This window comes from Carcharhinus amblyrhynchos, chromosome 14, assembly GCF_965287045.1.
Source record: "Carcharhinus amblyrhynchos chromosome 14, sCarAmb.v2.hapA, whole genome shotgun sequence".
Classification (NCBI taxonomy): domain Eukaryota; kingdom Metazoa; phylum Chordata; class Chondrichthyes; order Carcharhiniformes; family Carcharhinidae; genus Carcharhinus; species Carcharhinus amblyrhynchos.
The window spans coordinates 6591947-6616021 of NC_137337.1; the positions used below are offsets into that span (position 1 = coordinate 6591947).

Consider the following 24075-nt stretch of genomic DNA (forward strand, 5'->3'; position numbering starts at 1 on the left):
GCAATTGGCGATTGATTTTCATGAAATTAATTTCTTTCATTATATAGATGTCACAATGCAATGATTTTTAGCCTCTTTAATCATCTCAGCAGTACGGTATATCCGATAAACGTTGAAGTGCATGTTGAAGACCTGAATTGCTGTGACTTGTTTAATTATTTTTATTTGGGTGAAAGTTAAAGATTTGGACTTTGTTAAACATTTATTATGGGGGCAGCTTGACACGTTGCGAAGTGATTATTCTGTGCGAGCTTTTGGCAGTCAACCCCATCAATCTACTTGACCTCAGGAGTGTTGAATTGAACCTCTCATTCATCTGACATACAGCATAGGTGATCATACTGGCACGCCAGAGTTGGTTGGGTTTCTGTTGGACCTGATTTTTTTTTGTTTGATGTTTGATTAACTATAGCTATTGTTTCTGTTGTATGATGAATTATTAGAAATGTGTACATGATTTTCCTTCCAGCAGGTATTGTTAGGTGTGTCATCATTTCATGGGGCCCCCTGTAAAAGCTTGAAAATTATGTACATGTCCCTGCTCACAGTCATCTTTCAAAAAGTGATCACGAGTGGAACTTCCTTAATTTTGTTTGATCCAGAGGAGCAAATCAGGTCAGGTCAGTTTGAAATGAATCTAGTTTGGGATTTTCTCAACCACATTGGGGAATTTCTGAGCATGTGCACCCAAAAACACTTCTTGATTGAACTAAGTGCTTTTTGTTTTGAACTGGCATCTGTTGACCAGTAGATTGGGTTAGCTGCATTGACCAAACAGGTGCTGGACTGTGGCGACTAGGGGAATTTCACAGTAACTTCATTGCAGTGTTAATGTAAGCCTTACTTAAATAAATGTAACTCACCATTTAAAGTAAAAGTAATCATTTGAACAATTATTAAAACCTTTCTATGGGATATAGTCATTGCTGGCTAGGCCAGCATTTAGTGCCCATTCCTAATTGCCCTTGAGAAGGTTGTGGCGAGCCGTCGCCTTGCACCCCTGCAGTTCATGTGATGTAGGTACATACATGGTGTGGTTAGGAAGGCACTTTAGGATTTTGATGCCCAGTCGTGAGGGAATGGCAATATAATTCCAATTCTCAGCTTCTCACCACCACCTTCTCGAGGGTAACTTAACCAGCAATAACAACATTCCATGAATCAAATAAACAATCAAATACACAGCACAAAGCAGTATTAAACTGAGTTAAACTTGCTGAAGTCATGTCCTAAATCCTCAAATTTGGATTTGGGAAAATAATTCTTGCTGTCTCAACAGACCAAGAGTGGGACACCATTAGAATAAGGCCACTTAGGAGAACACTTTCCACACAGTGGTTAGTAGAAATCTGACTTTTTCTCCCAAAAAGGATGTGGATGCTGGGATAATTGCAGCTGTCAAGACTGAGTGATCGGATTTTATTATGTGAGGGTGTAAAGGAATATGAGCTAAATGGAGATGAAGTGAACTATGACCTCTTCCATATTCAAGCTTGAAGTGAGTTTAAAGTTGAAGCATCAGAGGATGTGCACAACCTCCAAACTATCCGCTCAATCTTTCAAGCTCCACTTGAGCCTCACGTGACAAAGTTTGCAGATTGCACTTCGGACTTATTGGCCATCTTAAAACACATTGAATCGGAGTCTTTATCGACCTAAGTTAGTTTTTTAAAAATTTATTTATTAGTGCTGCAAGTAAGGCTTGCATTAACACTGCAATGAAGTTACTGTGAAAATCCCCTAGTCTCTGCGTTCCATTGCCTGTTCGGGTACACTTTTGGAGAATTTGGCATGGCCAATGCACCTAACCAGCACATCTTTCGCACCGTGAAAGGAAACTGGAACACCCAGAGGGAATCCACGTAGACATGGGGAGAACATGCAGTCTCCGCCCAGTGACCCATGCCAGGTTCTGTTGCCCTAGAGAAAGGAGTTCATTGTCTTCTGTGGGTCTTGTCATAATTTAGGTGTGCAATGAGGGATTTGCATGAGTGTCAGAATAGTTCATTTCAGTTTACTGAGGGAATTTCAGCTTCCTGTGCCTCGGGCCTTCCTCTGGCCATGTTGAATGTTGCAAGTTTGGCGTAGATGGTCTTCAAAATGTGTTGAACTATCTTTCAGTGAATCCCTCATGTAGGCTGGTCAGCTTCAGTATTTTTCCAAGAGAGATGGTCTGCAGTGAACAAGTTTGTTAAAACGTGAGCCCACTGTTTGATGGCATGGTTGGGCATGCCTGTGTCAGTGGTGAGTTGTCTGATGCCCTTGCGGTAGCCAGCTTCTAAACCAAGGATGCACTATGGCTCCCAACCCTTCAATCTCTTTGGGTAGTGGAGCAACTTCATGGAGCTGAATTTGCTTATTCATTTTCCTGTTTTCTGAATATACAGGATTTTTTTTTGATGAAGTGGAATGAGGCGGATAGGCAGGATAATTTTAAGTACTTTAGAATTCAAAAAATTTAAGATTTTGGGCCAAGATTATGTGAACACAGCATAGAAAGAAGAAATGGATTCTGGAGAAGGAAGGAATTTTTCCCTCCCAGGAATGTAGAAGATGGGACAAGATGTGGCATAGTTAAAACAGTAATCATGAAAGTGCATTAATATTCTGATTATTGAGATCAATCATATCTGAACCTTGGAGTTTGGAAGAGTGAGGGGTGACATTCAAACATACAAGACCCTGAGTGTGCTTGACAGGGTAGATGGTGAGATGTTTTCACTAGCGGGAGAGTCTCGGAAGGGGACGTAGCTACAAGATGAAGGGCTGGGTCATTGAAAACTGAGATGCGTTGAAATTTCTTCTTGCAGAGGGTGGTGAATCTCTGGAATTCTCTGCCCAAGAAGTATTTAAAGTGGAGGTGAATAAATATTTGATAGATTGAGGAATAGAGAGCTATGGGGAAATGGCACAAAAAAGCAGGTGAAGCTGGCATAGATCAGCCATGTTACTGAATGGCAGGGCAGGCTTGAAGGAGCTGGTGGTCTACTCCTATTTCTTGTGTCCTTGTGAACCAATGTGTGTTGGCCCTACTCCAGTGACTGAGGACTTGTGGCTATTTTCATATCCATAGGCATGTACTACATGCTTCTGGCAACAGATGCACTTTAACATTCCATTTGACTGACTTAAAGACATCCAGCATCGTAAGAACAATTTAATTGTTGGCCGACAGCCATTCCCAAATAAAAACAGAAAATGTTGGAAAATCCCAGCAGGCCTGACAACATCTGAGTGGAGAGAAACAGTTAACATTTTGTGTCTGTACAACTGTTCAGGGCTTTGCAGTATTTTACTTTTATTTTAGCCATTCCCAAATCCTTTTCCTCATCATCCTTTGCTGTGCTTTGTTTAGTAATCAGAAGTAGAATTTTGAGACTTGTATTACTACTATTTCATTTATGTACATCAAATGCCACATCTGAGGTGTAAGTGCCTCTGTTCAGTTATTCTGTTTTGGTGAGAATTGCATCCTGCACAGTTTTCTGTTTGGCAAAGTATGCAGTCACAATGTAGTTAAGAAAGAGATTTTTAAAATAGATTTTAATGGCATCAAAGGGTATGAGGAGAAAGCGGGAATATGGCATTGAGATATGACCATAGTGAATGACGCAGCAGGCTTGAAGGGCTTCCATGTTTCTGATTTTGTTCTGCTGGTCTTGGTTGACGCTACGACAACGGATGAATGAACATCGCTCGACAATCACCAGGCAAGACTGCTCCCTTCCTGTTGGCGAACACTTCAGTGGTCACGGGCATTCGGCCTCTGACCTTTGGGGGGTAAGCATTCTCCAAGGCGGCCTTCACGACAGCGCAGAGTCGCTGAGCAGAGACTGATAGCCAAGTTCCGCACACATGAGGGCGGTCTCAACAGGGATCTTGGGTTCATGTCGCATTATCTGTAACCCCCATGACTTGCCTGGGTTTGCAAAACCTCACTTACTGTACTGTCTGGAGACAATACACATCTCTTTAACCTGTGATCAGTGCGCCTTCCACTCACATTGTCGGCCACTTTAGGACTTAAATAGCAGGTTAGGTGTAAAGATTCGCATTCTAATCCGTAATCTGTAAACTGTGCTTTATATGCTCTGTCTGAGGCCAGAACTCTCCATTCACCTGACGAAGTGGTTAACCTCGAAAGCTTGTGAGTTTACTATCAAATAAATCGGTTGGACTTAAACCTGGTGTTGTCAGACTTCTTGTTGTGTTTACCCAGTCCAATGCCGGCATCTTCACGTCTTGGTTGTTCATGCAGATTTTTAAAATATTCCAAGAGCTGCTCTCTGGGGAACTCTGAACCATTCCCCTTATGAGTATTGACCACTTAAAAATGAAATACCCTTGGTTTCTTATTGTCTAGCCTGTGGTTTATTCACTATTATTTTTCACTTAGTTCTGTAATTGTTTACCCTTAAATACCCTCTTAAGATCTATAATCTGTACTAGCTTGGTCACCTACACATCCAGCAAACTGATATGTTGGTGATCATTTGGCTGTCTGTCCAAGTTGACTTTTTTCCCCCATGTATCTTTAATATTGAATAGAGTTTACATGCCATTATAATTGGAGTAAAGTAACTACCTTCACCAAATTTGCAAGCCATCTACTTTGCAACAAAATCTTCCATAAGCAAGATCATTGTGGCACATTAATGAAACAAAAGTTAGGCTTTTTGGCAAGACCATTGAATCACTTTGAGCCGTCTCCATTGCAAGATCAGATTGGTAAATACAGTTACCATTTTATATAAGTTTGCCCAAACACCTTTGGCTTTTTTGGTGGAATTGGTCTTGTATAGTTGTGGTACCTGGGTTTTTAAATCTGCTAATGCTTCTGTCTTGTAATGTTAACTTTACGACTTGTTGGTCTTTTATTCTAACCTATTTACAATTTGTGGTTGTGGGGATAATATCACAAGTTGCTGATGAGGCTGTCTGACCCTGCCAGATTCTACAAGGTCGGGCCATTTAAACATTTTAGCACTCACCCTACACAGTTTGAATTATGCTGAGGAAGTGTAGGGTGTTGCTGTACTAAGTGTGGCCTGTATTCAACTTTCATGTAGAGCCTTTAATGTAGTAGAATGTCCCCAGGCTCTTCCTAGGAACACTAGCAAACAAAATTAACATTGAGCTGGATGAGAAGTATTCGGACCAGTGACCGAGAAGTTTTCGGACCAGTGACCAAGAAGTTAGGCTTTAAGAGAGGTGTAGAGGGGGAATTTCATAGCTTAAGAGCTAGCCAGCTGATGACCAGGTTGTCACTGGTGGAGTAATGAAAAGCTGAGATGCACAAGAGGCAAAACTAAAGGAGCAAGATTTCAGAAGATTGTGAAGCTGGAGGGAGGTACAAAGCCATGAAGGGATTTAAAAGCAATAATGTTTTGCTGCCCCCAGAGACTGAGAACTATTGATGAGTGAACGGGTCTTGAACGGCATTAGGATTCTGCTGAGTTTTGGATGAGCTCAAGCTTAGACTGCAGAATAAGAAAGCAAATATTTTGGAGCAGCAAAAGACCAGGAAGCCCATCCCTTTTGCTCCAGACCTACCTAACTTTTCTTGCACCATCCCTAACGTTAGTGAGGGCTTTCCTTGTAGCTTATTCCTTGCTGCTTTTTAACGACCAACATTCCAGTGAACATTTGTTCTGGATCAACTTCAGTTTCTTGAATGTGCTTGAAAACCTCATTTTTGATCAGTGTTTTTGCTGACAGGCTTAAACTGGATTATTATTTATCAGTTTTAGTAAAGTTCAAGGCCAAATGACTAAAGGAATCTGTAAAAGTTTTCTCAACTGGAAGAATGTTTAACTTGAGTAGACAATGGGTTGTTTTGACATTTAGTTGCACATTTGAAAGTCTGGTAATGCTGAGGTTTTATATTCTCTGCGGATTTCCATGTATTTAACAATAGCCGGTATGTTAGTTGTTAGTGAGTGGAACCTTCCTCAGAGACTGCATTGTCATTTTGATTAAGGCATTAGAACACATTGCTTTGCTGCTAATACTCAATTTGTTTTCTAATCCAGAATCTCCTTTTCTGTCAATTTTTTCCCTTTCTTATGAAACGGTTGATTTATTTTGCGACATTATGGTTTGTTCTGCAACTGAGCAGACTTCCTGATATATATAGAGAGGGGTTGGGGGGGGGGGGGGGGGTCAAATGGACAAAATCCTCTTTGCTTGCAGGATGGTGTCTTCCCTCAGAAAGGTGACAAGGTTGTTATGTCAAGTCCATGTTGAAAAGAACACTTTGAAAACTTCCAATTGTGAATCCATAGTGGTGGTTGATACCCTCCAAGCTATCTCCCAGTGTTCTGAAGTAGAATCCGTGGATGAACCACCATCACTGGAAGAGCAGCAGCAAGCAATCAAATGGATGGAAAGCATATTACCCTGATGAGATCTTCAAAGCTGATGGACCTTTGCTCATATTAAGACTCCATGCTGTCATCCTGCATGTTTGGGAGGGAAAAAGAACTTCCCTCTCCCGCTGCAACTTCAGGAATGTGACAGTTGTACAAGACAGGAGACAAACAATGCCCTGGAAATTATTTAACCATTTCTTCCTTATCCAAAGCTGGGAAAATCTTGGCACGCCTCTTGAATTAACTACCTCCTGTGGCTGAGGATATCCTCCCAGAAAACAGTGTGGCTTTTGGCATTCCACAAAGAACCTCTAATATGCACTTTGCTACCAGACAAATTGGAAAAAAAACATATTGTATGCATTGAGCTGACCAAGATACTTAACTCTGTCACTCACAAGGGTCCGTGGATTGGTTGTTGAGAGAATGCTAGAATCTGTTATAAAGAATGTGATAACTGGGCATTTAGAAAATAATTATATGATTGGGGAGAGTCAACTTGGATTTACAAAAGGAAATCATGTTTGACAAAGCTGTTGGGTGTATTTTGAGGAAGTGACTAACAGAATAGATAAGGAAGAACTAATGGTTGTGATGTATTTCTATTTTCAGAAGGCTTTTGCTAAGGTTCTACACAAGCAAAATTAGAGGATGTGGGATAGGGGCTGATATACTAGTTGTGGATTAAGAATTGGTTAATGGACAGAATGTTCGGTTGTGGTTATTGAGGGATTGCAAGGATCAGTGCTTTGGCCCCAGCTATTTGCAATCTATTTCAATGATTTGTATGTTGGGACCAAATGTAGTATCTCCCCGTTAACTAATCTAAAACTAAGTGGGACCGCGAGTTGTGAGGAAGGAGGCTTCAAGGGATTTAGACAGGCTGTGGGAGGGGAGTGGGCTGGAGCATGGCAGATGGATCTAATGTGAAAATCTGCTTTGGTGTATAAAACAGAAATGTAGATCTCCTTAAATGGTGATGGATTGGATTGACATCCAGATGGCTTTGGTTGTCATTATTCGTGAGTCCCTGAAAGCTAACATGCAGGTGCAGCATATAATTAGAAAGGCAAAAGGTATGTTAGCCTTTATTTCAAATGGTTTAGAGTGCTGGAGTAAAGATGCTTTGTTGAAATTGTGCTGAGTTTCGGCGAAACTGCATCTGGAGTATTGTGTAAAGTTTTTGGCCCTTTACTTGGGGATGGATAGCCTTGCTGTCAAAGGTGTGCAATAAATGTTTACCAGATTGATTCCTGGGATGGAGAGATTGAGGAGACTGGGCCTGTATTCTCTAGCATTTAGAAGAATGAGAGGTGATCTAGTTCAAACATACAAAATTCTTATAGGGCTCAATAGGGTAAATGCAGGAAAAATGTTTCCCCTGGCTGGGAGCGGGGGTGTTAGAAAATTTGGGTACGTGGTCTCAGAATAAGAGATAGGCCATTTAGAAAGATTGGGAGATGTTTCTTCATAGGGTGGTGAATATTTGGAATTCTGTACCTCAGGAGAATGTGGAGGGTCAGTCATTGAGTGTAGTTATGATTGACAGATGTTTATACATTAAAGGCATCAAAGGATATCGGAATAATGTGGGAAAATGACATTGAGGTAGAAGATCAGCCATGATCCAATTAAATAGTGGAGCATCTCGAGGAACCAAATAGTCTTTACCTCCTATTTCCTATGTTCTGGTAAAAACGCTGGAGAAATCCATCAGCAGTGCCCCCATGGCATCCTCTGATTCAATAGGAGGTAAACACGGTAAGAAGTCTTACAACACCAGGTTAAAGTCTGACAGGTTTATTTGGTGGCAAACACCACTAGCTTTTGGAGCGCTTGCTGCTCCTTAGTCAGGTGAGTGGGAGATCGTTTCACAAATAGGGCATAAAAATACACAAACCCAATTTACAGAATAATGATTGAAATCAAGTTTTTATAGCTAACAAGTCTTAAAGGTACAGACAGAGTGGAGAGAACATCAAGCACAAGTCAAAGAGATGTGTATTGTCTCCAGACAGGACAGTTAGTGAGATTTTGCAAGCCTAGGCAAGTCATGGGGGTTACAGATAGCGTGATGTGAACCCAAGATCCCAGTTGAGGCCATCCTCATGTGTGCGGAACTTAAGAGCATAAGAAATAGGAGCAGGAGTAGGCCATCTAGCCCTTCGAGCCTGCCCCGCCATTCAGTAAGATCATGGCTGATCTGAAGTGGCTCAGTTCCACTTTCCTGCTTTCTCCCCATAACCCTTAATTCCCTTGTCTGTCAAAAACCTATGTACCCGTGTCTTAAATATATTTAGCGAGGTAGCCTCCACCATTTCAACAGGCAGAGAATTCCAGAGATTCTCCACCCTTTGAGTGAAGAAGTTCCTCCTCAACTCCGTAAACTTGGCTGTCAGTCTCTGCTCAGTGACTCTGTGTTGTTGGTGTGTTGTGAAGGCTGCCATGGAGAATGTTCACCCAAAGATCAGAGGCTGAATGCCTGTGATTGCTCAAGTGTTCCTCAACAGAGAGAGAACACTCTTGCCTGGTGATTGTTGAATGGTGTTCATTCATCTGTTGTTGTAGCGTCTGCATGGCCTCCCCAATGTACCATGCCTTGGGACATCCTTTCCTGCACCGTATCAAGTAGGCAATGTTGGCTGAGTTGCAAGAGTTTGTACTGTGTACCTGGTGGGTGGTGTTCTCATGTGAGATGATGGCATTCGTGTCGATGATCCGGCACGTCTTGCGGAGGTTGCTGTGGCAGGGTTGTGTGGTGTCGTGGTCACTGTTTTCCTGAAAGCTGGGTAGTTTGCTGCGGATAATGGTCTGTTTGAGGTTATGCGTTGTTTGAAGGCAAGAAGTGGGGGTGTGGGGATGGCCTTGGCAAGATGTTCGTCTTCATCACTGACATGTTGAAGGCTCTGGAGGAGATTTCGTAGCTTCTCTGCTCCAGGGAAGTACTGGACGACAAAGGATACTCTGTCCACCATGTCTTGTGTTTGTCTCCTGAGGAGATTGCTGCAGTTTTTCACTGTGGCGCATTGGAACTGTCGAGCGCCATATCCTGTTCTTATGAGGGCATCTTTTAGCATCTGGAGGTGTCTGTTGGGATCCTCCTCATTTGAGCAGGTCCTATGTATACGGACGGCTTGTCCGTAGGGGATGGCTTCTTTAACGTGCTTAGGTTGAAAGCTGGAAAAGTGGAACATCGTGAGGTTACCTATGGGCCTGCGGTACAGTGAGGTGCTGAGGTGACCATCCTTAATGGAGATGCATGTGTCCAAGAATGCAACCGATTCCGGAGAGTAGTCCATGGTGAGTCTGATGGGGGATGGAACTTGCTGATGTCATCATATAGTTGTTTCAGTGAATGTTCACCATGAGTCCAAAGGAAGAAAATGTCATCGATGTATCTAGTGTATAGCATCAGTTGAAGGTCCTGTCTTGTTCGAACCTGCGCATGAAGATGTTGGCATATTGAGGTGTGAATCTGGTCCCCAAGGCTGTTCTGTGTGTCTGGATGAAGAACTGGTTGTTGAAGGTGAAAACATTGTGGCCCAGGATGAAGTGAATGAGTTGTAAAATTGCATCTGGAAACTGGCATTTGTCGGCGTTGAGGACTGAGGCAGTTGCAGCAATGCCATCGTCATGGAGAATGCTGGTGTAGAATGTCGAGACATCCATTGTGACGAGGAGCGTTCCTGGTTCAACTGCTCCACGTGTGTTGAGTTTCTGTAGGAAGTCCGTAGTGTTACAACAAAAGCTGGGGGTTCTTTGTACAGTGGGTTTCAGGATGCCCTCAACATAGCTGGAAAGGTTCTCACACAAGGTCCCATTGCCCAATACGATGGGATGGCCAGGGGTGTTTGCCTTGTGTATCTTCGGGAGGCAGTAGAGATCTCCAGTGTGAGATGAGAGCACGGCAGGTGCTCTGAAGGTCAGAATCAAAGGTCTTGATCGGAGTATTGAGTTGACGGGTGTGTTCTTTGGTCGGACCTGCAAGTAACTGTCTGTAGCATTCTTTGTTCAGTTGTCGGTACACTTCTTTGCAGTAATCTGTCATGTTCAGTATGACAATGGCCTCTATGTCTGCTGGTTTGATGACAATGTTGTGGTTGGTCTTGAGAGCATGGATGGTGTTGCGTTGTGCTTGGGTGATGTTCGGGGCTGCCTTGTGAGTGTGGCTGATGGATTTGGTGTTGATAGACCTGATAGCTTGGGCACACATGTCAAGTCAAGGGCAGCAGCCTTAGGGGGAGTCCAGTTCGACTCTTTTCTCTTCGGTTGCTGCACTGCAGATCTCTGTCTGCTGTTCCAGTTCATTGGCTGTCTCCTTCTGTTTGCTGTTGGCCTGTTGGGGTTTGTAGAAGAACTCCCACAGCCTGATGAATTCCTCTGTGTCTGTTGCGACACCGATGGGATCTATTTTGGTAGTGGGGCAAAAATTGAGCCCTCGGCTGAGAACTTCAGTTTCATCTGGTTGAAGTGTGTAGTCTGACAAGTTGACAACGGACTTCCCTGCAGTGGTACTGTTTTCTACTGTGGTACCGGGAGAGGCTCAGTTGCTGCTGGTGGTGATGCTGAGTTTCTCAAGTTTAGGAGGACCAATAGGTAGACCATTGAATAAATGCTCGTGTTTTCCTTGAAGCTGGTTCCGTAGGCACAGGGGCAAAACTGCTTCAATGGATTCTGTTCACATGGCTGAAAATACTTGTCTCCACCAGCTGTGTTCTTTCAACTCTTGAAAGGCCAACATTCCAGAGGAGAATGAAACATCAAAGACATTCAGAAGCTGAATGGAGCATGGCATCGTTGACCTTATGACTGAGTAGAACTTGCTAGCAATCACTCTGGTGACAACTTGTGCATCCAGCTGAATGATGCTTTGAGTCTCAAAAGTCTTAAGGTGCAGCAGAGTGACGGCAGAGAAGGAAAGCAAAGATCCCACTACTTTGTGGGATGTCATGCCCAATGTTCCTGAAGGTCTGCTGGTTCTGACTTGGCCTGTGGAATCTGAAGACCCATGGCAGAAACTCGCAACCTGGCTATAGCCATTATCTTTACCAAGGGACAGCTGAAGCTATTACAGTGCTTTCATTAGGGTGCTGGAAAACTGACCAATCATTAACATTTCATTTTATCCTGCATCAATCCTCTCCTCCCAAACAATGCTGTTGTGCTTAATATGGGGTTTTTATGAAATGAATGGAGTGAACCCAGTGTCAGCATTAGCCAAGGAACAACCAAATGCAGATCAAAACTCTTAGTGCTGTGCCTAAACCATCTGTGTGGCAACGGTGCAAAGGTAACTAAACAAATAATTGGTGATATTTTAGGTTTCTTAATATACATGTTGAAGTATTTTTCAGTGATGTAGACTGTAAAGAGACATCCCATGGGATGGTAAAAGACCATGCACAAGTTATCATGGATGCCATCCAATCTACCCAGTTGGCTGGTGGAGTAATCCAACCACGGCACAAAATCGCCCAGAAAAGAGAGCTCCTTTATCCTGAAGTATAATTGATCAAAGCTCTGTAATATTAATCAGCATTCTAGTTTACAGTGAGCAATTGCATTGGCTTTCATTGCTCCTGTGATGCAAGAGCCATCATCGTGTGCAGAATCTAATCTCTGTCTCTGAACTTCACTTCCAACCTTAAATTGTTAGGTGGACAGCAGATGTCATCTCCCTCAGCCCTACACTCAACTCTGGAACACCTGGATAGCTAGATACTTATGTCAGACTTCAACTTATTGACTGCAGCTCAGTCTTCAACACCATTATTCCTAGAAACCACATCTCCAAACTCCGTGGCCCAGGGCTCGACACCGCCTTTCGCGACTGGCTCCAGACTTCCTAACCCACAGACCGCAATCAGTAAGGACAGGCAATGACACCTTCTCCACAATAATCCTGAACAGCAGTGCCCCACAAGGCCATGTCCTCAGCCCCTTACTATACTCTTTGTAGACTTACAACTGTGTGGCTAAATTCTCCATTTTCAAGTTTGTTACTGACACCACTGTAGTGAGTCCGACCTCAAAGAGGGATGAGGTGGCGTGCAGGAATGAGACAGAAAATCTGGTGAAATGTTGCAATGACAATCTCTTCCACAATGTCAGCAAAACGGAGGGGATAGTCATCAACATTGGAAGCATAGTGGAGGACATGCCTCTGTCTACATCAAATGGGGATGAAGTAGAAATGCTCAAGAGCTTCAAGTTTTTAAGTGTCCAGATCACCAGCAATGTCTCCTGGTCCCTCCATACTGATGCTACAGTTAAAAAAGCCCACCAATGTCTCTACTTCCTCAGGAGGCTAAGGAAATTTGGTATGCCTGCTATGACTCTCCAATTTTCTCAGAGACACCTCAAAAAGCATCCTTTCTGGATGTATTACAGCTTGATACGGCTATTGATCTGACCGAGGCTGCAAGAAACTACAAAGCGTTGTGAGCGTAGTCCATCACACAAATCAGTCTCCTTTCTGTTGACTCCATCGACACTTGCTGTTGCTTTGGAAAAGGAACCAGCATAATTAGGATCCCACGCACCCCGGGCCTGCTCTCTTCCACCTCTGTTGGGCAAAAGATGCAAAAGTCTGTGATCACGTACAAGTCGACTCGAGGACAGCTTCTTTCCTGCTGCCATCAGACTTTTGAATGTTCCTGTTTTATATGAAGTTGATCTTTCTGTACACCCAGCTTTGACTGTAACACTACAATCTGCACCCTCTCCTTTCCTTCTGCCCATGTACTCTATGAACAGCATGCAAGAAACAATACTTTTCACTGTATCCCAGTATATGTGACAAATCAAATTAAGCATCCATTCATTTTTAATTAGGAGTTGATTGAAAGTAAGTTGCCTTTTGTAGGAATTTCAGCCATATATCCTTTACTCTGGGATTCGGTGGGGGTATTACAGGGAAGTAGAGACTTATTTAAGTGAGTCCCAAGTGCTGAATGAAGTTTGTTTATTTTGAATCTATAACTTTTGTTCAGCTGCTGATTCATAGAATTATCTTTATTCCTGTGCTGTCTGTTTATGTTCACTCTTGTCATTTTCTCCAATGAAACTAAGTTGTGGATTTGTGTCATCGTAGCTTAATCTTGGAATGGTCCGTCTAAATTTCTCTGACCTCCTAATGTGTACTTTATACATTTTAAAGGAAAAAACTGGGTCAGTGGGCATGATTTAGAAATTTAAATGCAGATCTGAAGAGAGAGGTGAATTAAATGGACAAGTACAAAATGAATAAACTATGAACATCAAGTTTGATACCTTTCTAAAAACATAAATTGGATTAATGTGATTCTTGGAGCTGCAGCATCTTTGCCAGCAGTCATGGGACAAGGTGTTGCATTTCCACCTCTGTTCGCACTAACTAGCACCTCAGTGGAAGTGATTAGCAAATTTGCTACCTTGGGTTTATGGTGACAGATGATATGTTCCTTGACGCAGAGCTGGATACATGCACAGGGAAAGTGGATCTCATCTTTGGCTGATTTGCAAAATGTGCATGGAATAATACCAAAATGGCTTGAAGATCAAGCTGGATGTTTTCTCCGCATGTTGCGGTTGGTGAAACATGAGCAACTATAACTACTAGGAAAAGAAGCTTGATAATTTCCGTCTTCACTATCTGCAGTGCATTAAGGATAGATGCTAGCAGGGTAAAATCATGGACGTGACAGAGCTTCCAAACCTGTTGGCACTAATCAGCCAACTTCATTAGATTGCCATGTACACAGAATGGAAAATAATCACATATCTAAAAATCTTCTGGATGGTGAGACAAATGGAGCCAAATGACCAGTGGGGCACCCAAGTCTCCAGATTCTTGCAAGCGTGACATGAAAGTTCTGAGCATAGATTTGCCACACCTGGGGGTGACTAGCTGGTGGAAGAGGGAAATGGCGACACCACCTTTGGGCTGACATGTGCCACCACAATAACCAAAGGCTACAAAATGACCCACAACATCGCTTGGCAACGTCATGTGCGGAGTTTGTGGCAGATCTTCACAACCATCAGCAAAGGTGCACCACATGAAGATCCCTCGCCTAATCGGATTGTTTATGGTGTGTTCATCATTTCTTATAGATGGAAGGATGTTAACAACCCAACACTCCTATCCAGAAAATGCATCCAGATAAAGAATTGTTGCTCTAAAGATTTGCCTGATTACTTTATAGAAAATGGTAAAGCGTTTAACTTAAGGTTATTCAGCTCCCCCAGGAGTTTGTCTAATATCCATGAAAGTGTAAGCTTTCAAGCTAGCTTGAAAGACCAAATGGGTAAACCGTTATCTTTAGGATATTTCCATCACCAGAGAGAGACTACAGATTGGATTTGAATTAAATGAGGGAGTCTTACTGTACAGTATTTTCAACCTGCCATGTTGGTTGTAGGAGGAATGAGTTTATACAGTGCTCTTACTGAGAATGTAATGAGGAATGCTGGAGAGTTACTCTATTTCCCCATCCAACTACTTTGCTGTGAATAGTTGCTGTAATTATGAAGTCAAGTAGGACAGTCAATTTCTAATAAAAACCTCATAAAAAGTAATGAAATTGTTGGTTATTCTGTTCTTGCTGATGGTCAAAGATAAATGTTGGCCAGAAACCAAAAGAGGAAATGCTAGAAAATCTCAGCAGGTCTAGCAGCATCTGTAAGGAGAGAAACGAGCAGACGTTTCGAGTCCAGATGACCCTTTGTCAAGTTAAATGTTGGCCAGGATGTTGGAGAACACCCCTGCTCATCTTCATGCTATGTGACCATTATGTTCTCTGGAGTAACAGAGCCTGGGTTTACCATCTCATTCCAAATGAGATATTTGGAGCTACGTTGTTAGTTATATGCTTAAATCTTCAATTAGGATTGAAGTGACAGCTTAAGTTGTGCTACCAATTGAGTTAATCCTCAGAAGGAATAGAAAAAAAATGATGCAAGATAAATTTGCAAGATTATTATGAGAGAAACTGAAGCAAGAACTGAGGTAGTGTGATTGGGAAGATGCAGTGTAGGGTTGGCTTGGAGAAATGATATCCACAGGAGGGGAGAAGAGGCAGGAACTGGTATTTTGAAGAATGCAAATACTTTGAGAATCTTTGAGATGAGAACTGATGATTCATTATTGTTTTTCCACATATCTACTGCTAATAATCCTGGAACATGCAGGTTTATTATTTCTTTGTTGGCTATTTTAGTCAGTTGCTTGAAAGTTTGACGAAAAGAAATTACACAACCATTGGGAAAAAAGTTACCATTGATTTCCCCCCCCCCCTCCCCCAAGGGAGCTTTATAATTGGAGAACATAAAAGGATAATTTCACTATTACCGTGAATTTGAAAGTGCTAACATTGAACGTTGTGCACTAAACGTACATTGTACATGAATCTCCTTCACTCATGAATTTAAATCACTACATTGCACAATGTCTTTCTGTTGTAAGTTTAGAATTATTGATTCCTTAAAGACCATATCAGTGGAATGGACTTCAGATGGAAGATTATTGACCTGAAACATTACACTTTCTTTCTCCACAGATGCTGCCTGACCTGAGTATTTGCAGCATATTCTGTTCACATTTCAGCACCTGCAGTATTTTGCTCTCATGTGATTAAGGGGACTGAACTGTGGTAGATGACCCACATGTATACAAACTTTACTGACATCATGTTGCTTGCTGAGAAGATTAACTAGTGTGCTGAGCACCCTTTCAATAGCAAGTGTTTAGCTGTCCAGTTATTGAGCTTGTTTCTATTTCTTTCTGGTTATTCAGTCACAATGAATAACTACAGAAAACAGTTTACAGAACAGCAATAATTTAATATACTTGGAAGAGAAAGAAAAGTGAAGTAGGAAGAAGAAAAAAAAAGAAGGAAACTGATGAGGATAAAACCTTTTCACTTTGGGGCTAAGAAAAACAAGAAAATTAGCAATAATCATAGGACAGTAATGGTTTGACATGATATAGAATCCTACAATGCAGAAGGAGGCCATTTGGCCCATTGGGTCTGAACCAACCACAATTCCAGTCAGGTCCTATCCCCATAACTCCATGCATTTGCCCTAGCTAGTCCCCCAAGGAACAATTTAGCATGATCTTTCCACCTAACCCGCACATCTTTGGACTGTGGGAGGAAACCCATGCTTTAAATATATGCAGCCTAATTATGGTCAGTTCTTCAAAATAGTCCAGGAAAGGTTGCCAAATTACATAAAATCCATCAGTGGAGCTTTCATACAGTAGTTTATTTTCTCAAGTTTAAGATTCTGCATGAGATCATGTATCTAATTAGTAAATGGGTGGGGCAGACTGCTTCCAGTTTAATAATGTATCTAAGCAATGATGTTGAAAAGGTGATTGCATCAGTCTGAATTTTTGTAAGAGAGGTGCCATTTGGTTCCACTCGAAAGAGTGCTGTTATAGCAGAAGGTTACTACTAAAAATAAGAGTGATGTAAAGGCTTTTGTCAGAAACGAAGCCAATTTAGGGCACAAACCAGTACATAAGCATTCGAGAGGCTAGGGCGGTGTGGCATTTATCACAGGCTGGATCAAAATGGGGGTATTTTTTAGATAATTGGATGGATAAGTTTGTAACAACTCATGCATATCTTTCACATGCTGATGAGGAATGTACATGAGAGAAAATAGATTTCCAGTTATCTTCTGGTAAGACTGAATCAAAATCTTGCTCCCAAAGAGTTTTTAAGGCAGAAATTGAAGGGCAGTGTACTGTGAAGATTAGAGAATATAATTTGGAAATGAGCCCAGCAACAAAAGGATTTAATTCTAATGTATCTTTAGTTGAGTTGAGGGTAAAAAAGGAGTGAACTTTGTTTTTTTGGTTTGGGTAAAATATCCCAAACAGATTTGTAAGTAGTAAAAAAAAGTGAGAGGTGGGCAGATTGTATTTCTGAGCGAGAGAGATGAAAGAAACAAAAATATTATCAATATATTGTGCAATTTAGTGAGAGTTTTGATGGCTCTTATGTGCCAGACTTGAAAGACAGAATCTTCTAATGAAGACAGAAATAAGTGATTTGCATCAATAGGACTGCGTAAACAGAGAGATTGTAGCCCAAAGTGGGTTCTAAACTGGATTCAGATCTTAAATGCTTGCCTAAAGATAGTGTTTGAAGAAAAGTGGTTGCCTTTTTCAACCAGAGATGTATTGACAGGCGGCTGCTTTCAATTGTACCCATGCTAAACTAGCTAGGTCTGAATAAAGCCAAAAAGATACAATATGGACATTAACAGGTCAATAATAAAACTAAATCCCTAAAGTGTAGAAGAGGCCTTTCGGCCTGTCGAGTCTGTACCAATTGGGTATCTTACCCAGGCCCTCTTTACCAGCCTTGTCCCTGTAACTCCATACATTTACCACGGCTAATCCATCAAACCTATACATCTTGGGACCCTAAAGGGCAATTTCGCATGGCCAGTCCACCTAACCCCCACATCTTTGGACAGTGGGAAGAAACTGGAGTCCCTCAGAGGAAGTCCATGCAAACATTGAGAGAATGTGCCAACTCAATACACAGATAGTCACTCAATACACAGGTCTTTGTAGAAAACTTTCTGTATTCTGGGTGTTTTCTTATTCGAAATGAACTTTTGTCTGCTACATTAAATGCTGATCTTTGATGATGATGACAATTTTAACTTCCTGGTTGTGTTTTTAAAAGCTTGGTTGAAAGTAATTTGAATATTTGGAAAAGCAGTTCACCATATTACTCAGAACAGTTGATAGATTGGTATTGACAGCATCCTGACTGTAAAAGGTTACTAATATGAGTGGCATCTAGTACCTTTGTAGGGAAGTATCGAACAATGTCTGAATTTCAGATTGCTAATGTGTAAGTATGGTCAATATTAATATTTTCATAGCCTTTGAGGTTAATTAAATATACTGTATTCAAGTTTCCCTCTGCAAAGGTTATAGCAATACCCTTTTCTAAATACCGAGCTTTGTTTTGCTGTGACAGTTTTCCAGCTGCATTTGCCAACGTCGAGTGGTGTATGATCTGTATTGTGTAGCATGGGAGAATTTATAGCTGTTTAATCTGAAAAGATCAAATTTAAATTTGCAGCCATGTAAAAACCTGCTGTGGTACAGTCTTTTAGTTCAATGGTATCTGCTGTCATGCAGAAGCTTGCTAGTTGCTAAGCAACTATATAGGAGGAGAATTGTTGGATTTTACTGCCACTGAGATGGAAAGCCGAGTGATCCACTGTTTTAGACTGGTCGGTTTCTGATGCTATTCTTGCATCTAGCTGGTTGCTACCAAGAGTGGGGAGGTGGGCTGAAGAGCAGTGGGATTGAGGGGTTGATCTATGGTAGATGACCCATACATGTATGTGAACTTTACTGACACCACGTTGCTTACTGAGAAGATTAGCTAGTGGGCTGAGCACCCTTTCAATACTAAGTGCTTAATCAGCCAGTTATTGAACCTGTTATTTCGGTTAGCAACCAACCATGTAGTTTTGGTGATTGAGAAGTCTTTGCTGTGTCTGTGCAAGTTCCACTGATTTTTCCCTTGCAGAGCACCCTTGACTGCTTCTGAGAAAAAAAGCGATTGATGAATTAATTGTGCTGCACGTTTCTGATTCTAGTAGACAGGCTTGCTGCATTCTGTGCTCCGTTAGCTCATGTCAGTCAGAAATCCTACACTTACAGTCAACATTTTTGAACTGTGGATTGGGGGTATTGCAGGAGAATAGAGATCCTACTCCACTGACCTGTGCTAGAAAGCGTAAGTGTGTGGAAATGGATTGACAACAGAATTGGGCTTAGCAGTTGTACTCCCATGGCTGAATAGCCTGCTGACTGACATAGGCTCACTCAGGAAGAATGACCACTATAGACAAGTGAGTGGCATGAATCATTGGCTGGTATTTTCCACTTGATTGCATTTGTTTTAATGGGTGGAAAATTGCTGGCCGGTGAGCACAGAAGCAGAAAATCCAGGTCGTGGTCTTCAAAATGAATGGAAAATAAAACACTTAAACATATAAAAATGCAAAATGTTGATCAAACTAACTTCTGATGCATTGTTCGAGAGCCTTTACAGTCAAGGGTGAACCCACCCCACAATCATTTGTGCACGTTTTAAATATGTATGGAATACCTTAATAAAATCAAGAGTAACGCCAGAATTTCTTTAGTCAGTTCATGAGCTTTTACAAAAATAATTCATATATCTATTTTCTGTCAAATGGTTACTTTAATGTACATAACTTTTGTGGTCTTTATTTTGTTGTATTTGTACCAGGCTGCTTTTTATCGCTTCTCTGCTTTTTGGCTAAGATCAAGTATAGTATTGACATGCTGTGCTTGGTTGAAGTCATTAGGTTACATTTTAGCTTCATTTGAAGCAATTTTTTTGTTTGTTTTATTTCAATTCAATCAAATCAAGTCCAATTCAGAGCCTCAACAAGTTGAGACATTCCCGATCCAAGCTGACAGGGCTCTCACCTCCTGTCTTGGACTTGATCTACATGATCCAAGCTGATTGGAACAGGCATAGCTCCTCCTCCAAGGCTTGATCTCATTTGCATCTGGGCCAAAAGGCCGAGATGCCGCTTTGAAAAATTGCTTCAACTGAAGCTAAAATGTAACCTAATGACTTCAACCAAGCACAGCATGTCGGTACTACACTTGATCTTAGCCAAAAGGCTGAGAAGCAGCATCTCGGCTTTTGGCTAATATGCAAATGAGATCAAGCCTTGGAGGAGGAGCTATGCCTGCTCCAATCAGCTTGGATCATGTAGATCAAGTCCAAGACAGGAGGTGAGAGCCCTGTCTTGTCAGCTTGGATCGGGAATGTCTCAACTTGTTGAGACTCTGAATTTGACTTGATTTGATTGAATTGGAATAAAAACAAGAAAAAACAAGGGATGGAAATTTATAACATCGAGATGTACTACATTTTTACCAAGATAATTGAAAGTGAGTCAGTTGAAGTAACTGAGGAAGATGTTGAAGAACTGCTGCTAGAGCTAAAAATTCGACGATTTTTTTTTTAAAGAATGCTAATGAGACTAAAAGCAGAAAAACTGCCAGACCCAGAGAGTGCGCTTTGGTGAAGGGTTATCCAGACTCGCAAATATTGGGTCTGTTCTCTCTCCACAGATGCTGTCAGACCTGCTGAGATTTTCAAGATTAGGAAGGGTTTAGATAGTTTCCACTAGAAGATAGGTCATTAGAAGAATGCATGGGGAAAATAAAGAATTTTTTCATGCTGCTGGGTTATTAGAACTTTGAATGCTTTGCCACCAGTGCCTATTCTGACCACAGCAGATGTTAATTGCTGAGCAAGCTAAATCCCGGAGTAAAAGTTGATTTTACAGGCAATTATGTTCGGAAAGAAAAGAAGGAAATGTCTTGATTTTAGCAGCAAGAAGTCCAGTAACACGTCAGGGATTTTAAAAAATTAAAGCAAAAGATGTATTAACAAGAAAAGAAAACTTAAGGACACAGGAAAGACCATTTTCACATGATTGATGACATTGTGATGTCTTTATTCCAAATTTATTCTTGGGACATGGACGTCGCTGGCTGGCCAGCATTTATTGCCTAGTCCTAGTTGCCTGAAGGCAGCTGAGAGTCGACCATGTTGCTGTGGCTGCGGAGTGACATGTAGGCCAGACCAGGTAAGGACGGCAGATTTCCTACTCTAAAGGACATTAGTGAACTAGATGGGTTTTTCTGACAATTGAGAGTGTTTTCATGATCATCAGTAGGTTCTTAATTCTAGGTATTTTTATTGAGTTCAAATTTCACCATCTGCATGGTGGGATTCAAGCCTGCACCCCCCCCCTCCCCGCCCCACCCAAGTAGACAGAAATTAGCTGCAGATATGAAAAAGGATAGTACAGAATTATATAAGGAAATGAGATTGGAGCTGTGTTGTAACTGGGTGACTTGCCTTCCTATTATTGAAGTTCTGAGTATTTGGTATGGCTTCGTGTCATCCTGAAGCAAATTGTTGCTTGTCTCATTTATTTCAGTTGCTCGTTGAAATTATAGTATTTCTTAAAATTTAAAGTTTTAAGTGTTCAGGCAGGATTTTTTGGTTCATGAAACTGGATGGAGTTGATTACCTCATCCAAGCACGTACAGGAAAATCAAATGGGAGGAGAAATTAATTTCATGATAAACCCACCTTATTTCTCCCGCCTCCCCGACCCCCACTCTCCCCGTCCAGTTGTCAGCAATGTTTGTTAAAATGTTGTACTTGGGTTGCAATGTTTAGATTTATTGGTGGACTTTAGTGCAAGATTTTGATTTGTGGAAATAATAAGGGAACTGCTGGAGTAACACCAACCTGAAACAGGGAGATTGGATCCTAGTATTTTGCTGGGAATGTTTGTGTGTCCAATGTATCCAGGACTATTTCTTTTACTTTTTTCAGATAAATACATGATTTGCCCAGTAAGCCATAGTGAGCTATGGGATATTCAGTACTTCAATAGGCAATTTGATTTACTGTTGCCTCTCCTGAGTCGCTTGATTCCAGAGGCATGGTGCTACATTCTCAGTGGTGCATAAATGAACAGCCCGGAACCAGCGGCACTGATTTGAAGATTTAGACTTCAGTTTACAGTCTCGACTGAGGATTTCTTGTTCACACCATGATGGAAATAAAAGTACATAGTAGAATTCTTATTTGTGGTGAGTGGTAAGGATATTTCAGCTCTGTTGGTAGAAACCAAAAGTTAAAACTTTGAAGATTCTATTGCTTGTTTCTTCTTTGCTAAATCCATGCAGTAACAAATACAGCATAAGTAGGAGTCGTAATAAAAACACAAAATGCTGGAAAGACTCAACAGGTCTGGCAGCAGCCTTGGAGGGAGAGAAACTGAGTTAACGTTTCGAGACTGTCTGACTCCTCAGGGCTTTTATTATAAAGGGATGGCCAGTCTTGCTTGTGTGTTGTAATGTTTGTTTTCTGTCACTATGTCTGTTCCATGGAACAAGATGATGTAACTGAATCAATGCCAGGGGAGAATTCCCTCAGTACTGCACTGAGTGTCAGCCCAGACTTGTGATTAGAGGTAAGAGTGCTATCTATTGAGCCACGACTGACACTATATGTCGGATGTGTTGTAAAAGGAGCTATGTGACTCTGGTCCCCAATTCTGATGTTCCCATAAATTGACCACATTATGATCGCATGACCTTGTTCAGGAAAGCACATTCTGAGCTCTGGTTATATCTTTGAGGATTGTCTAGAGCATGTGATATTCAGTGCTGGCGTGATTTTATATCGCAATGACTCTAGAATTTGCATTAATTTGATGTAAATTTGTATGATCCACACTGGGATGGTTATCATTTCTCTGTATTTATAAGAAAATTCAGTTTGTGCAGCAAGCTATATTAAATAAATTGAAAGGTGCGGGACATCTGCACCAGGTATCTCGTACTGAAAATTATTCAGACTTCCTGCTGTGCAGTCAGGTCAATTGAGGTCACACTGTGTTAAGTTTCATTCAACTTTGAACTATGGGTGGCATAAGGGTCAATCGGGACGTTTGAAGTGTCTCTGTGGAGTATTGATTGAAGCCATCTTATCCTATCTAATCTTCCAGTAAATTAGATGTTCACTACAAATGGGTTAAATGCTTCTGAAAATCATAGAACATCAGTAAACAACACATGTATTTTCCATCTGGACGACAGGCTATTTGTGTGTAACAAAATGACATTAGGTAAATGAGGAAGTCAATATCCAAACTAGGAAATCGAGCATTTTTCACTGAGACAAAACTGACTAGCTGACCCTGCCAAATACTTAGTCCAGCGAAATTGCATTACCTTTTGGTTTATTGGATGTTCGATGCATGTTTCCCATGTTCCCTATTCATTTACAATGTTGGGCGGCACGCTGGTGTAGTGGTTAGCACTGCTGTCTCAGTGGCCAGGGACCCAGATTCAATTCTGGCTTCAGGCGCCTCTGTGCAAAGCTCCTACATTCCTCCCATATCCACGTGGGTTTCCTCTAGGTGCTTTGCTTGCCTCCCACAGTCCAGAGATGTGTGGATTAGGTGGATTGACCATGATAAATTACCCCTTAGTGTCAAGGGGATTAGGAGAATAAATATGTGGGGCTGTGGGATGGGGCCTGGGTGGGATTGTTGTCAGTGCAAGCTCGATGGGCCATATGGCCTCCTTCTGCATTGTAGATTCTATGATTCTATATATCATGTAATGGTATATAACTTTTGATAGATATATATCAAGGTTTACAATGATAGCTAGCTGTGAGGCTGCAATGTAACTGGATAGAAACATTTAGTTCCCCAGAATCAGCTATTTTCTGAATGTAAACCACAGCTGTAGTTTTTTGATTATAGGAAAATTCCAGAATTTTACCTTTGTGTAATAACCTTGTACAAATGTTTTTCTCAAAACTGCTGCTGTACTTTTCAAACTCTCTACCATGCAGCCCAAATAATAATCCCGCAAGCCTATTGTGACTACTGTTGTCATAGTATCTCTGACTAAAGAAGGCATTTATTCAGGTTGCTGGTTAAGATAATGAGTACACCTGCTTGAGAGTCCCAATGGCAATCCAACAATAACAATTATAATCCTTTAAATACACTTGAGAAAGCAACTGCAGTATGATGTGACAGCCGCACAATCTGGTGTTGTAATGTGCCTGTTTTGCAGATAAAGCTAGGCAATTTGCCT

General features: G+C 41.4%; 1 protein-coding gene across 6 annotated transcripts in view; it reads left to right on the forward strand.

Annotated features, from left to right (window-relative positions):
* foxn3 (forkhead box N3) overlaps positions 1–24075 on the forward strand; it is a 279657-nt gene that overhangs the window by 51132 nt on the left and 204450 nt on the right. The window contains exon 1 of one of the 6 annotated variants that reach the window (XM_080202211.1): positions 21946–22025. The exons of the other annotated variants lie outside the window; for them this stretch is intronic. The gene's annotated coding sequence lies outside the window, so the exon portion shown is untranslated. Of the gene's footprint in view, positions 1–21945; positions 22026–24075 lie in introns of those variants that run through there. 6 annotated transcript variants of the gene reach the window in all.